This window comes from Poecile atricapillus, chromosome 4, assembly GCF_030490865.1.
Source record: "Poecile atricapillus isolate bPoeAtr1 chromosome 4, bPoeAtr1.hap1, whole genome shotgun sequence".
In the NCBI taxonomy this organism is placed as follows: Eukaryota; Metazoa; Chordata; class Aves; order Passeriformes; family Paridae; genus Poecile; species Poecile atricapillus.
In genome coordinates this window covers 20,770,789-20,778,872 of record NC_081252.1, presented here as the reverse complement: position 1 = coordinate 20,778,872, position 8,084 = coordinate 20,770,789, and positions in this window count along the sequence as shown.

The window sequence follows — 8,084 nt, the reverse complement described above, 5'->3', positions numbered from 1 at the left end:
GAAAAGAGCAGTTAGATGGATGCAAAATTGTGCAAGAGCCTATTTACAGCTGTCATGTCTAAAAGAACAAGAAGGAACCTTTACATCCACGTGGGTATTTTGCATTTGTGTTGTATTTTGTCAGCCTTCCCAGACAGATGTTCTTGGCAGAGCTGAAAGTGGTACTTGATCTAGCACTAAAATTGGCAAATAGGCTAGTAGGCAAAATGTCATTCATTTTCCAAGACTTCTGTTACTCTAGGGAATATTCCCTGTCATTCTGGGAGACTTTCCTTACATGTTGTGTGTAGTATGCTCCTTTGTGGGCTTCCTGCAGTATTTTTGCTGGAAAAGAAGAATAATCCTTTTGTAGTGCACCAGTGTCTGCTTTTTCTCTCAGCTCCTCTGTCCAATCTTAGTAGCAGATTTTTCCTGCTTAAAGGGAAGGCATGTGTTAAGCTGACACTTCATACTCAAAGAACTGATCAAGTTCAGTGAGGGTTGGTACCAGCAAGGGCATCATTTGATACCCACTGGCACATCATCATCATTACACTGCTGCATAAAGCTCTTGTGGAATATGATTTTTTTCTTTCTCCTTCATTAGAAATTTTTAGCTACAGTGTGACCAAAAAGCAGATCTCGCTGTAAGCCAGCTAAATACAGTGTCCTCCTTTCATGAAGATTACTTTTCAAGAAGAAAAATGCAAAAGATATTTTGAATAAAGCAGCTGTTTTTCATCAGTTATTTATATAGTCAAAGAAGTCTGAGTGCCAGTGATTCTGCGGGGCCAGATTATCTGCTTTCTTGCAGTGCTTTTCTCCCCTGTCTTGTGAAGTCCAGAGGTTGGAAGGGGGAAATTTTCTTAGGTGGACTTCCAGCTGCAGGGAAAAGCAGCACCTGGAGCCAGTGTATTCCAGGGAACAATAAACCAAGCAAAATAATCGGTGTTTCAGCACCAAGTCTGGCCTAGTGGTCAAAAGATTAAATAACTTTCCTGGCATTAACAAGTCCTTATTGTCTGACAACTCTCTAGCCTTTACATATGGAATGCCTCACTGCTTTTTAAACGAGATTTTCATGGGAGAAAGGTATACATAGGAAGTCAGAAATAATTAAGGCTGGGAGAAAATTATTTCAGAAAGAGTTGGAGTTTCCCTTGTCCTTTTCTCCTCCAAGTGGTTCAGAGTAGTTGAATTCTGCTTTTCCATTAAAAAAGTTAGAAGAGGATCTATGGAGTAATAGAAAAGAGAATCTGGTAAGAAAGAAATTGGCACCCCTCTCCTGAAGCATATCACGTAATTGTAGTTGCAGTATTGGATAGAAGGAAGTGCAAGCAATAGAAGTTTAAGTTACAGTAATTTGTTTGACTTGCATGTGTTGAATTTCAGGTTTGCTGCCTAAGAAGCTCCACTCAGAAATAACATAGTGATTCTCTTGTAAAGGGAATCAGAGGTGTGCTGTGTCTGCTACCCAGCTTAAGAGAAGATAACATCCAATGCCAACAAGAGTGACTTAGTAGGATGACAGCAAAAGTTCACAAAAAATTTGAGCAATTATCAGAAAGGTTTAGAAAATAGCATGTGAAACATGAATTAAAACATGAATTGGCAACTTACAATGTGTTTCTTCCTACTGCTGTTGCTAAGATAACAATGTTTTCTTATGCTAACAATGAAGAACATTACTGTTTCTCCTTAATTTCTGTTTCAGCAAACATACAACTCTTTTTGGTACTTCTTTCTGTTTGGCAGTTCAGGATCAGGCCTAGAGGAAGCAGCAGGTGATGCTCCTTGATCCCTGTATGACTCAGTTTGATAACCAGCAGAATTCAGAGGCTGTTTGCCCCCCCATAAAAAAGTGCTTAGAGCATTACTTACTCTCAAGCAACCTCACAGAGAACAGGTCTCATTTCAAGATCCAACCTGAATATGGAGAGCTGAGCATTAAGGATCTGTGAATTTCTATTTCAACAGGTTTAGTAAGAACTTAAAACCACGATACATGTTGAGGTGTTTTTCACAAAAGATTAGTGAAAATATGTTCTGGAGCAATATTCACAGAGTTATGTCATTAGTAGATTAAGTTTCAAGGAAAAGGTAAGTGTATGAGAACAGTAAATGATAATGTTAGCTTTTTAACAGATAGAATTTTCCTTTCCTCACACAAAATCAAATTCAGATTCATCCCAGATGGTTGCTTTCATAATACAGATTTTTCAGGACACAGTACAACTATTGGTGATGTGCTATCAGGTGCTTGTTATACTTAAGAAATATTCCTCACCTTTAGAAACGAAGTGGGTATTTAAATCCATATACTTGTCTATACAAATTTCATTTCATATAATGGTAGCATACTTGATTGGATTATTTAAATGCTACTTTCCTTGTCAAATAAGAAAACTTTATTAACTGCCATGAGAAGTCATAGTTACACAATGTCATGTGAAGAGTATCAGTTGCTGTATCAGTGGTTAGCATGTTTTCAGTAAAAAGAAGTGAAGAAGTGAAGAAGGCACTTCAGTTATCTCCAGCATGACTGAGAGAGTGTTTTCAGTTAAGTGTTACGTGCTTGTTCTGTTTAAATCCCTTATCTGTAGTCTGCTACTTTTGAATTGAGTTTAAAAAATTGCGGAGAACCTCTCCTTCCTAGTGGGAGGAGAGGAGAGTGAGTGTTTACCCCTCCCACCCAAGGATGCCTGTTCCTTCAGTGCCCCTCTCCCCGTAAGCCCATTTCAGTCCATGAACTTTCCTGATTTCAGCTTCTGCCTTTCAAGATGTGGATGGGAAACTTTAGTCTGATGTGGGGTGCCCTCTTGTGATACAAATGAAACAAATCCAGAGATCCGGGTGGGATGGGATGAGGAAACATGAATGAAAGTTCCCAAGAAAAAATGTGTTTAGACTGTGACCATACTCAGAAGCCAGCAACTGCATTATCTCCTTAGTCTTCAACTTCTGCCAACATGTGGTGTGAAGCCAATGAGAATTAAGCATCATAATGAATTTTAATTAGGCATATTTCCTACACAACCTCACTTGTCTCAGCTTTTTCCTTGGAATAGCTTGTAATTGAAATCAAGCTAAAAGCAAGCAGCAATTCAGGTAGGGCACTGCATCCTGTTGTGAACCACCTGGAAAGCTGGTTTATTTGGAGTAAAGGAAATGAGATTCAGCACAGATGTTATCTTGCTTAATGCCCAACTGAAAAGTGTTCAGGTATTTTGAGATGGGGACAAAGTAAAATGTAGAATGAAAAAAAGAAAAGCATTAAGAGCATGATCAGAGTTTTCTCCCAGTAATTTAACATCCTACTGAGTCAAGGTTGCACTCATTGAATGTTTCTCTTGGGATTGCCATGTGTGGTATATGATTCAACATAAACTTTCTCTTTTAATTCCTTTTTTTCCTCTTAACTGTGTAGGGGGAGGTGCAAATCCTAAAAAGACCTCTAGGTTTTTGTAAAGAAAAAGGCAACAAGCCTGCCATCACACACATATATAATTTTTGCAAACAAATACTCTAGTACTTTGGGAATTAACCCAATGAGCATATTTAAATGGTTTTGTATAAGTTTATTCTCCCTCTCCCATTTCTCCCAGTCACCGGTCAAATGCAAAAATATTAGTTCTAAGTGCTGTCTCTTACTTGTTGATTTCAATTACATTCTTGCTGCTTTTCTCAGTCCATTCATTTATCAGTTTGATATCACATTGCTTCCACAACCTCCTGTAAGCAGACGAGTCATCTAGTTTACAATTTGGAATTTACTTCCTTGTAGAACAGATTATGTAATGTGGGTAGGCTCATGGCAGCAAGCTGGCTCCTGCTTTTCCAGCCACAAACATTTGAAAGCAAAATGGCCTTAAAACAGTTGTCTGAAGCTGAGGGAATTGCTTGTCTTGGAAACACATTAAGTTTTGAAGAAACACTGAACAGAGGTAGAGACGGACCAGAGCCAGAGGTAGGGAGTATCTGCTCATTCTTGAGATCAGTCTTTTGTGTCAAGTTACATTTGCCTTGGGCTCTTTGGGCAGCAGAGCTTTGTACACTGAGAGATTCACCTGATGTCACACCTACAAGCCAGGGTGTTGCACATGTAGTTTAAGACACTGGAAAGAACCAGGCACCTCTAGCACTTCGTTCATCTCCTCTCATGTGAAGAGATCTCACTCTTTGCTGCACTTTGTCAAAAAGATGAAATTAGGGTTGATCCCACCTTTAGCAGACGGAGTATGGAGTAGTTCCTGACCCTACATATTTCTTTCAATTTATAGAATACTCTCCATACGTGTCTTACTGCACAGTACCTCAGTGGGAGAGCTTGAATACCCTTCCAGGTGTGTCATATGCTGAAGGATCTGTGTCTTGCATAAGCAGTTCTTCAGCATGTACTAAAACAAAGTGATGTGTGGTTCCTTTCCCTTCTTGCACTACAGAGCCAAAGCATACACAAAATATGCCCCAGAACAAGAGAGGCCGGAGACTGCAGGGAGATGGAAGTGGTCCAGGAAGGACCACACACATTGTCTGGAAATATTCTCATTTCCAACTGCTCCTGGCTGTCTCAGGGAGGAGTGAGGTCCAGTTATCTGCAGCTGGCAGGACTGACTGAAGCCATTCTTTGCACTGTGGAGCATCTGTGTGGCAGACACTGCCTGGGGAGGTGTCACTTGTGCTGCTGGAGGAGTCTCCTCTCCTACTCTGAGCACACTTGCATTGCAGAAGTGACTTGCAATCTGTTGGGCACAGTCTGCCCTTTCTTCTAAACACCCAGGTGCAGCATGTCCCTGAGGCTTGATGAGGGAAGAAAATGAGTGACAAGGTAGAAGAGGAACAAAACTGAAAATAAATCCTTGCTGCATAGCAGAATTAGTTTTTCCTATCACTGGGCCAAAGCATAAGAATCAAAGACCCTGCACCCCTCTCTTGTTTGGCTTCCCTTGTTCAGCTGCCATCACCAGCTCGACCACCAGATGTCTGCACCCAACAGAAAACTGAAATGTAGCACTGAGATGAGCAGCTGGAAAAAGAAATGGAAAGAGACAAAAAGTGACAGGGTGGGAAAGTGTGAAGGGAGCTGTAAAGGTTTATTTCCAGGCCTAGACACCCTTGAGGCAGGGATGACCCTCAGGCCCTCCAGGTGAGCCTTCATTCCCCAGTCCAGGACTATATTCCCAATACCAGTGATGCTGAAATGAGATGGATCTCTTTGGAGGGTGGTCAGGAAAAAGGAGTGCTCAGAAGCAGTGCTGTGGCTATTTAACCTGGCTGCACAAACTTATGACTTCATAGGCAGTCCCACAGGAGAACTTTTTCCATATAAAGATGACACTTGAACATCAGAAAAGGTTTGCATGCAAAAAGTAACCACAATAGCGGGATCCTTTGAAATCTGATATGTGGTAGTTGAACTAGAAAAAATGAGTGTCTTTTCAACTGAATCCTTATACTATCCATTCTTTCATGGGATCTAATGACCAGTTTCTGTTTGGGAATTAAGCAATGCCATTTCCCTCATGTAGTCCCTCTTTTGTATGCCATAATCTTTGTTATTACATCTGCATAAAGAGGCTGCTCAAGACATCCTAGCAACATTCAACCTGTCAGTCAATTTTAAAGAGAGTCAGTAAAATGCGGTGATCTTTGCCCAGTGATCATTTTAGTGGGATGAGAAGCTATTTTTCCCACAAGGCTGAGGAGGAGGATATTTTTTGGCAAACTGGAACAGAAAGAAAAGCAGGATCTCACTTGTTATCTGCTGCCTTCTGAACAACCACTGTTGTGATCCCAGCCTCAAGCCAGGACTGCAACATGTTGCCAAGGGTGTGGTTCCAAAAATTGTTCTCACCCAGTGCGCAAGAGGCCACTTCACAGACTTGAGGTATTTATTTACAGTTCTGTGCAGACAGGGGTGCTGGGTGACAAATTCACAAAGCCAGCATGACAACTACCAAGACCTTTTGCTATTTATATGTTTTAGCAAACAAAACACACTTTTATTATTTTTTTTTCCTTGACAGTGGTGGAGCTTAGATAATTGATGTGCTTTAGGTTTCAAACAACGTTTTTCTGATTGTTTGATTTTTAATTATGTTACTAGATGAGCCAAAACCACAAGAACAACCCCACACCCACAATAAAAACACTTCTATTTGAGGTGGAAGGGAAGAAGGGATCAACCCCAAACAAAACACTCTTTCTGGAAGTACAGTGGGCAAGTGAGACTGTGTTGTGTTTCAGGTTGAAGTCCATCTTCTAGATTACTGATTCAACAGGCTAGTCACAAAATTAAGAGCAAAATTCTTCAAATAGAGAAATATTTCCCAAGGCATGAAAGAAGCAGAACTGTTATTTTCTAATCTCTGTTTGATTTCTACCTAAAAAAAAAATAAATAAACACCAACAAAGCAACATCTGACACCATCAATTTTATTCTGCTACAAAACATGAAAGCAGCAGAAAGGTGCAATCTAAATCCCCATGTTTTCAAGCTCCTGCTCCTCAATACTTCGTGGCAATAAATGTCTCATCTATTTTCCTCTAAGACAGCAGTACAAATGGAAAGGATTAACAACAGGTCACCCCTGTTGTGCTTCATAGGTTTATTGCTGCCCCTGCCGTTTGCAGATAGTACAGTGGTTATTATAGGATATAGGCCTTGTGTGATATGATTGTACAGCTTTTTCTTTGACAATAACACCAAAATAAGTTGCAAGCTTTCCAAGTTTTCAAGCTAACTTCTACCGAAAGAAGTTCTAATCTAGTTTGACCAAAGAATCCCTAATTTTACCCAAACATACTGCTACCCTGAAACAAGTTATGAAGGGATAAAAAGGCTCTGTAATATATATAAGGAATTTTTAGAGGAGGTGTGACACCTGGACCTGTCTACACAGGTATGAGAGCCTGCAGACAGTGCCCTGCAGCTGACCTCAGTCCTTTCAGGTTTGGAAAGCAGATCTACAAAGGCTCTTGGGAGGTGAACTCCCGGGTGTACCCGTTTACCTTTTTCACTTTACCAGCAAAGAGCAAGACCCCACACAGCTGGTGTACCACAAATAGGGAACAGTCTCTGGATTCCTGGCTGCATTTCTTACGAACTTTGCAGCAGGAGAAGAGGGTGATGACAACTGCCTCAGGAAATCTCATTGCTGCGTCCCACAGCAGCTCACTTGCAGAGTGTAGGGGGTTGCTGGGACAAGTTTTCTCATCACATGCTTCACTGAGCAGTATAACATTTCTGGTTTGAGGTTGTTGAGCACTGAAATGTATGTGACCAGTATTCATTTTTATTTTTTTTCTTGTCCTGGTGGAATTTATGTGAGCTGACATTCATCCCAGACATGGACAGAGATTGTGGAACACTGAGATCTGTTGGAACCAAAGGAAGATTTATAAGTAGGCAGTCCCAAAAGGAGAGGGTAATTGTAAAGAAAAAAACTGGAGAGACAGTGTCACAGAGGCTACAGGTTGGCGTTAGACCAAGTCTCCTTGACAGCATCCATAGGAGAGGTGTGCATGCAGCTCTTTGCTTCTTGTAAAATCCTTTCATCCCTGGTTTGTCAGGCTGTTTGGGTGAACAACCCTTGGAGACAGATGTTTTGAATCGACATAAAGATACATGCTAGGAGAGAACAGCCCTTGTGAAACCTGTACTCTTCCAGGAGTCAACGTTGAAAATAGGCAACGCAAAATGGGGCGAGCCTGAACGAAGATATATCCTAAGATGTGGGCAAGCTCCTTGCAGGACTGTGCAGTGATGTTCGAGGGTCAGTTTGAGAGAAAATGGGCTGCAGGATCTCTACAGCCGTGTGCCCTACAGCCACGCCAAGACCCCTCCACAGGACAGCAGAAAGCGAGCAGGACAAACACTTGTCGGCACGGCCCGAGCCGACCTGGGCCCTGCATTTACCCCTCTGCCAGGTGGGGTGTGCTCGGGAGCCGGGCTCGTCCCTGCCCACCTGGGACAGGGCTGCCGCCTCCCGCCGCTGCAGCACCGCCGCTGCTGCCCGGGCGGGGCCCGGCCCGGCGCCCGCAGCCCCCGCGCCGCCGAGGGAGGGACCGGGGGAGGGACGGCCGAGCTCCGCCGCCCCTCTCCC